General features: G+C 45.6%; 1 pseudogene; it reads left to right on the top strand.

The window, feature by feature from the left end:
• Positions 1-579: 579 nt before the first annotated feature.
• Positions 580-4,457, top strand: LOC125133327 (lysine-rich nucleolar protein 1-like; annotated as a pseudogene).
• The last annotated feature ends 3,623 nt before the right edge of the window (positions 4,458-8,080 follow it).

An 8,080-nucleotide genomic window follows, 5' to 3' on the forward strand; every position in this document is an offset into this window, starting at 1 on the left:
ATGCCAGAACTGACACTTCAGGTATATCAATTTAGGCAAGAATTGATATTTCTGAACTTAGTTCAATAGTTTTTGTTTGTTTGGTTTGTTTGTTTAGGCTGCATATGGAAGTTCGAGGGTAGGGATCGAATTGGAGCAGCAGCTGCAGGCCTGCATCACAGCCACAGCATTGTGGGATCCGAGCTGCATCTGCGACCTACACCACAGCTCACGGCAACACCAGATCCTCAACCCACTGAGCCAGACCAGGGTTCAAACCCTCGTCCTCATGGATCCTAGTTGGGTTCGTTACTGCTGAGCCACAACAGGAACTCCAGTTCATAAATTTTTAAAGAAGATTTTATAATGATGATAGCAAAATAAAGTGATGCTAGGATAATAAAGTGAAAATTTCTTACATATTTTGAATGTGATAGACACATCAGACTCAAATAGAAATGGAATTGTCAGCTATTGTTATGACAGATGAACCTTTTCTTCTGTGCTTTTTTGTTGTAAAATCTGCTTTATTCACCTGTGAAGATTACAGAAGTTATCAACAAATAGTAGGACATGAACTTCTGTACTGTTTTTCCGGTAATGGTGAAAGACCCCATATTGGCTGAGATGCTCTCAGGGACCTCTACAAGGTGGCTAAACTGTAGCCATGGACTTGAAGGAAGTTCATCAGTCTAAGGAAAAATCAAAATTTCAGCCTTGGCCTAATTCATGTTGTGGTCTACTCGACGGAATCAGTTATGGAATTAAAGCCAAGAAATTTATTATCAGTAAGGTGACTGCTATTTTAAAACAGCAGTCAGAGTTCCCATTGTGGCTCAGCAAGTTAAGAACCCAGCTAGTATCCATGAGGATGTGGGTTCCATCCCTGGCCTCACTCAGTGGGTTAAGAATCTGGTGTTGCTGCAAGCTATGGCATAGGTCGAAGATTTGGCTCAGATCTGGTGTGGCTGTGGCTGGCAGCTGCAGCTTCAATTTGACACCTAGCCTGGGAACTTCCATATGCCACTAGTGGCCCTAAAAGACCAGGGGGGAAAAAAAGGGAGTTTAACCACAAAAATTGGGGGATTAATATTTTTATTAGGTTGCCTTGGTTTTCAAAATCTCTAGCCAAAAAAAAAAAAAAAAAACTGCTTATAAGATTCAAGAATGATAAAAATAAACTTCTGTGTTGGAACTGTTTAATAAAAAAATTCTAGCGTTGAAAGAGACATTAGAGATTGTCTCATCCAAAAGGAAATCTGTTGCATTTGTAAGTGCAGCTGTGGGGTGTCCAATTTAGAAGAACTGCTTCTTCGACATTGAGAGGCTAGACAGTGGAAGTGACATAAGGGCACGATGTCAAACTTAGGGTGACTGATCGTGGCGGAGTCTATGTGATTGCAGGCTTACTAAAAGATCTAGCACCAGCTAGTGGTGAGAATTAATGAAGACATTACTTGCCAGGAAAAATAGAACATTAGTTGAAAGGAAACCTTACAGCTCAATTTCTCAACCACTTTCTAGGTGTCTTCCACAAGACATCAGTTTGACCTTCCTGCTGAAATAACACAGACACCTTTATTTTAAATGCTGAGGGGTGCTGTGTAGCCAAAAAAAAAAAAAAACCAAACAAACAAAAAAAAACAAAAAAACCTGATGACAGCTTCTGTGGCACGGTTGTCAGAATCCTGGGAGGAAAGCCGAGGATGAGGGTGGGTAAGGAAGGCAATGAAAAAAATCATTGTATTTGCAAAAAAAAATACCCTTGAATATATACAGCTGCAGGGAGCTTGTGCGTACTTAGCAGGATGTTGGTATTTCGCCCTAACTCCGCCTGAAGGATATTCTAGCTGTCCTTGAGAGCAGTTATTAAATCATCAGAACCCAGGCCATTTATCACATCCAACACCCTGTGATGGAAAATCTGGAATTTCAAACAGACTCAGCAATCACACCTTGAGCCAGCTAACACGGTCTCGTTTGGGTCTAAATCGCCAGAGAATGAAGGACTTGAGTGGCAGAGGGGACGTTCGTGGTAGCCAGCCTGCTTTGTCTACTCTTGTGATGGTCTACACACCCCGAAAAGTCTATTGCTATCAATTAATGCAGCATTAATTCATAGTGGTAATGAGGCAGGATTAAATGGGGTGCCACGACCATCTTCTGTGGCTATAAAGGAAAGAACTGGAAAATACAGCTTCGTTATCCAAGGAAGCTTCTTCTTAGATTCAAATTCAAAGAATAAGAATTTTTTTTCCTTGCTTTTTTTTAAGGGCCGTACCCATGGCATATGAAACTTCCCAGGCTAGGGGTCAAATCAGAGCTACAGCTGCCAGCCTACAACACAGCCACAGCAACTCGGGATCCAAGCCTCATGTACAACCTACACTGCAATTCATGGCAACACTGGATTCCTGACCCACTGATCAAGGCCAGGGATCAAACCCACATCCTCATGGAAAGCAGTCGGATTCATTTTTGCTGAACCACAACGGGAACTCCAAGAATTACTTCTGATGGGAGTTCCCATGTGGCTCAGTGGGTTAAGGAGCCAACGTTGTCACTGCTCTGGCATGTCTGAGTTTGATCCCTACCCTGAAAATACTGCATGTCAACCAAAAAAAAAAAAAAAAGGGGGGTGGGGTGGGGTGCACAGCCAAAAAAATTTAAGTAAAATAAATTACTTCTGTTGAAGTTAAAACATAGGTCAAAAGATCGTTATTGAAGAATAAAAACTTTACTGCTAGAGCACGTAGGGGTCCTAGGATCTAATACATCTTTCAAAAAAAAAAAAAAAGATATACAAACCCACTGTGTAATTTGTTTCTACTGAGCAATTATATGTGTGTGTATATATGGATATATTTCTAAAATCCAAGCTTACAGGAGTTCCCGTCGTGGCTTAGTGGTTAACAAACACGACTAGTATCCATGAGGATGCAGGTTCGAGCCCTGGCCTCACTCAGTGGGTTAAGGATCCAGCGTTGCAGTGAGCTGTGGTGTAGGTCGCAGACACTGCTCGGATCCCCATGTTGCTGTGGCTGCGGAGTAGGCCGGCAGCCGTAGCTCTGATTCGACCCCTGGCCTGGGAACCTCCATATGATGCAGGTGTGGCCCTGAAAAGACAAAAGACAGCGGAGCAGGCTCTCCTGTGGAGGCGGGGAATTTTGGCCCACGGGGGTGATCGCTAAGACTCACAAAGGAGACCTGGGCCTCGGGCTCCCAGAGAAAAAGAAGAAAAAGAAGGTCATCAAAGAGCCAGAAACTCCATACTCGGTTTTAAACAGTGACAGTTATTTCACCGAGGCTTGTCCCACAAGAGCCATATCACCCTTGAAGAATGTGGTCCAAGGGCAGGCACTGGAAATGGCTCTGGTGAAGAAAAAGAAGAAAAAGAAGGGTCACAGTGCTGTCTTCGAGGAGCCCCTAAAACCTGAGCCTAAGTTACCTGCTGGCCGGACTGAGTCGTCCCCTGGCCCCGGGAAGCAGGTGCTTCTTCCATCTGAGTCCCTCCGCGGGGAGAAAAAGTCGACGTCCCCTTGCCCAAGGGTGAGGATCTCCCCGGACCCCAGGCAGGGCGAGGAGGTGACCAGAGTTGGCAAGAAGTTCAAAAAAAACACAAGAAGGAGAAAAGGGCCCAGGAAGCCACAGCCTTCTTAGCCAAGGACCTTGGATCTGCGAGGCGGGTGATGCTTTGTGCGCATGCTCAGTTGGGAAGGCTGGTGAGTAGCAGGCAGTCCCAGGGCAGAAGCGGAAGCAGGGGAGCCCCAAGGAGCACAATGCGAAGGCAAAGAAAATCCAGCAGGAGGGAGATACTCCCCTGGAGCACCCCAAGCTCTCCAGGTCAGTTGAGGCTCCAGAATACATCCCAACAGGAGATGCCCCAAGACTCCTGCAAAGAAGAAAATGCAGTCCAAGAAAACGGCAGCGCAGACAGACCCGGAAGAGCCAGAACCGAAGAGGAAGAAGAAGAAGCAAGAGAGCAGAGGAGCAGAAGAACCTTGTGGGAGGAGGAGCCCGACGCGGACTTGGAGGTGGCGACCAAGAAGAAGGGCCACACGACAAGGCGCACAGAGACCAGGGAGGCGAAAGGCTTTGCACGAAGAGATCGATCGTGAGTCGGGCAAAACGGAAGCTCCTGACACCAAGACGTGTCAACAAGGAACTCGCTTTGGCCAGTGGGATACCGCTGGTTTTGAAAACGAGGAACAGACACTGAAAATTCTTCAAACTCCTGGGTGGCTTGAAAAACCTGTCGCCTTCATTCAGCCACGCCCCTGCCGTGGCTGGAAGGCCCAGAATGGCTCTCAGCAAGCAGGTGGCCAGGCGGATGCCCTGCAGCAGAACCTGCATCGGGACAACGATGGAGCCCTGAGCTGGAAGCACAGCCGGGCACTGGCCTCGGCTTCTCCCCCGCCCCAGACAAGATTGTTTATACTGACAGGGATGCATCCGAATCAGGCAAGTTTGAAGATTAAACTCCACTCTCTGATCCCTCCCCCCAAACAGCCAGCATTGCTTGTCTGGAATCGAAGTCCTGCAAAGGTTAAGGACAAATGGGGTGGATGTGCTCGGACAAACTGGGGTGAGGGCAGCTGGTGTTTCGGGATCCCGGAGACCGTGTGTGGCTAAAACCTACTGCTTTTTGTGTTAAGCATTCCATCCCTGTCTGAAGACAGTGTGTGTAAATAAGAACAGTTAACGTTTGTCGAGGGCTTGGTACGTGCCAGGCACGTTCTAGGGCGTCTCCCTTGCATTAATGTATTGAATCTTCACGCTGATGAAATCGGCGCTATTGTTGTCCCCACCTGGGAGAGGAGGACACGAGGTTCAGAGATGAAGTAATAAAATTGCCTGGGCTCTTCATCCAGCCAGCAAGGGCCAAATGGTACTTTGGTGCCCCAAGCCCCCTATGTCACTGTTCACTCTGAATGTTCCCACTAGGGAATTTCACTCCCGAATGCTCAGGCTGATGGACTAAAATATCTTTTAATTTAAAAAAAAAAAAAGAGAGAGAGAGAGACCAAATATACAATGGTGTTCCCATGGGTGCGCTCTTGGCTCCTGAAAGGTAACTGGCTCCAAGTATTTGCAAGACTTTCTAAACAATGTCCTTTAATTACTGTGGTTCTAGACTCTTCAGATGCTCAAGACCCCTGCTTGTTGTGTTCCCTTGTGACAGTAAGCTCTCATGCAGCTCACCTGCTGCTCACAGGTGAAAAGACGCTCCCAGACTGTATCTCCAAGAGCCAGGCAGGCAGAGCCTGGCAATCTGCGTGCCTCCCTCAAGACAAAAAGAGTCAGGAGACTAAACGCAGTCACACGCAAACCCAGCCCTCCTGATTAGAGTCCTACACCCACTGCCACCTCCCCAACTACCCCTACCCCAATGCTCAGGACCCCCAGTTCGCTGATGCCAGAGTGTGCACTCAGTAGGGCCACAGCATACCTTCCTTCACTCATCTGCTCAACACAGGCTTATTTTATGTGTCCTTGATGTATAGTTGATTTACAATGTTGTGTTAGTTTCAGGCATACAGCAAAGCGATTCCAGCCTTTATATCTATTGTGTGTGTGTCTGTGTGTGTGTGTGTGTGTGTATCTTCTTTTCCACATTTTTTTCCCTTATAGGTTATTACAATATATCGAGTATAGTTCCCTGGTCTATACAGTAGGTCCTTGTTGATTATCTATTTTTATTTATTTATTTATTTATTTTTGTCTTTTTGCCATTTCTTGGGCCGCGCTCCTGCGGCATATGGAGGTTCCCAGGCTAGGGGTCCAATTGGAGCTGTAGCTGCTGGCCTATACCAGAGCCACAGCAACGTGGGATCCAAGCCGCATCTTTGACCCACACCACAGCTCACGGCAACGCCAGATCGTTAACCCACTGAGCAAGTCCAGGGATCGAATCCACAACCTCATGGTTCCTAGTCGGATTAGTTAACCACTGAGCCACAACGGGAACGCCTCTATTTTATGAATAGTAGTTGTGCATATGTTAATCTTGAATTCCTAATTTATCTCCCCCTTTCCCCCTTTTGTAACCACAAGTTTGTTTTCCGTCTGTGAGTCTATTTCTGTTTTGTAAATAAGTCCATTTGTATCATTTTTTAAGATTCCACATGTAAGTGATATCATATATTTGTCTTTCTCTCTCTGACTTACTACACTTCAGAATGATAATCTCTAGGTCCATCTATATTGCTGCAAATGGCATTGTTTTTCTTTTTTATGGCTGAGTAATATTCCATTGTATATATTACCACATCTTCTGTATCCATTCCTCTGTCAATGGACATTTATGTTGCTTCAATGTCTTGGCTATTGTAAATAGTGCTGCAGGGGTTCCTGTTGTGGCTCAGTGGGTTAAGAACCTGACATGGCATCTGTGTGGATGCAGGTTCGATCCCTGGCCTCACTCAGTAGGTTAAGGATCCAGCATTGCCACAAGCTGTGGCGTAGGTCGCAGATGCAGTTTGGATCCAGTGTTGCTGTGGCATAGGCCTGCAGCTGCGGCTCTGTTTCGATCCCTCACCTGGGAACTTCCACATGCTACAGGACAGGCCATTTAATAATAATAATAATCAGTGAACTGACAGTTTCTTTAAAAACTAAAAGTAGAGCTACCATATAATCCTTCAATTCCACTTCTGGGCTTATGTCTGGACCCCACATGCTTTTTTATGTGGTAGATGCTGATGTTTTACAGATAAAGCACCCAGACCCTGCCCTTTCTGACTTTACAGTTTGGTGATGAGAAAGACGCGTTGATGGACAGGTAATACAAAGTGAAGGGAAGAGTTCTTTAATTCTCACATTATACTAGCACCAGGCTAGGCTTTATAGGATGATCTCATTTCTTTTCTTTTCTTTTATTTATTTTCTTTTTGTCTTTTTAGAGCCCCACCAGCAGCATATGGAGGTTCCCAGGCTAGGGGTTCAATCAGAGCTGTAGCTGCAGGCCTGTGCCATAGCCACAGAAACACCAGATCTGAGCTGCGTCTGGGACCTACACCACAGCTCATGGCAACGCTGGATCCTCAACCTACTGAGCGAGGCCAGGGATGGAACCTTCGTCCTCATGGACGCTAGATAGATTCGCTGGTGCTGAGCCAAGACGGGAACTCCAGATGAACTCATTTAATTCTTGCACAATGATGAGGTGGATACCAATACTATCTTCATTTTATACACGCAAAAAAAGAAATAAAAGAGGCTCCAGAAAGATGAGCATCTTGCCCCAGACAATGAAGCTAGAAGTGGTGGAGATAAGAGAAGATGTCATCTGGCACCTGAGTCTGCGTTAAGGGGTCTCTAACAGGCCATCTTAAAAAAAAAATTTTTTTAAAAACCGTTCTCAGAGTTCCTGCTGTGGTGCAGTGGGTTAAGGATCCAGCATTGCCACAGCTGTGGCATAAATCAGAGCTGCGGCTCAGATTCCACCCCTGAGTTCAGTTCCTGGCCAGGGAACTTCCATGAAAAGATTTTTTTATTCTTTAACCCCAAATAGATTTATTTATTTAGTCTTCTGCATTTACTTATATTAGCATGGACTCATAGATAATGATCTCATACTTGGGTTTATAATCCAATACTTCCTTATTTATTTTGTTGTTCAAATTGTTCCTTCCAGGAGTTCCCTTCATGGCTCAGTGGTTAACACACCTGACTAGGATCCATGAGGATGCAGGTTCGATCTCTGGCCTCGCTCAGTGGGTTAAGGATCCAGCGTTGCCATGAGCTGTAGTGTAGGTTGCAGACAAGGCTCAGATCTGGCGTTGCCGTGGCTGTGACATAGGCTGGCAGCTGCAGCTCCAATTCAACCCCTAGCCTGGGAACTTCCATATGCCACGGGTGAGGCCCTAAAAGGCAAAAAACAATAATAATAAATTAAAAAAAACTGTTCCTTCCAGCTTTGGCCATTGGGAAATCTTGCAGGTGGCTCATGTACCCTTGGATGTATCCCTGTCATTGTATTGTTTTGTTTATTCCAGCACTGTCTTACTCTCCAGCATTACAAGATGCTTCAATCACATCTATATTTAGAAACGAAATTAACACTATTTGAACATGTGAACTGTAAGCCGCCATGTGTAAA

This window comes from Phacochoerus africanus, chromosome 8 (genome assembly GCF_016906955.1).
Source record: "Phacochoerus africanus isolate WHEZ1 chromosome 8, ROS_Pafr_v1, whole genome shotgun sequence".
Lineage (NCBI taxonomy): Eukaryota > Metazoa > Chordata > Mammalia > Artiodactyla > Suidae > Phacochoerus > Phacochoerus africanus.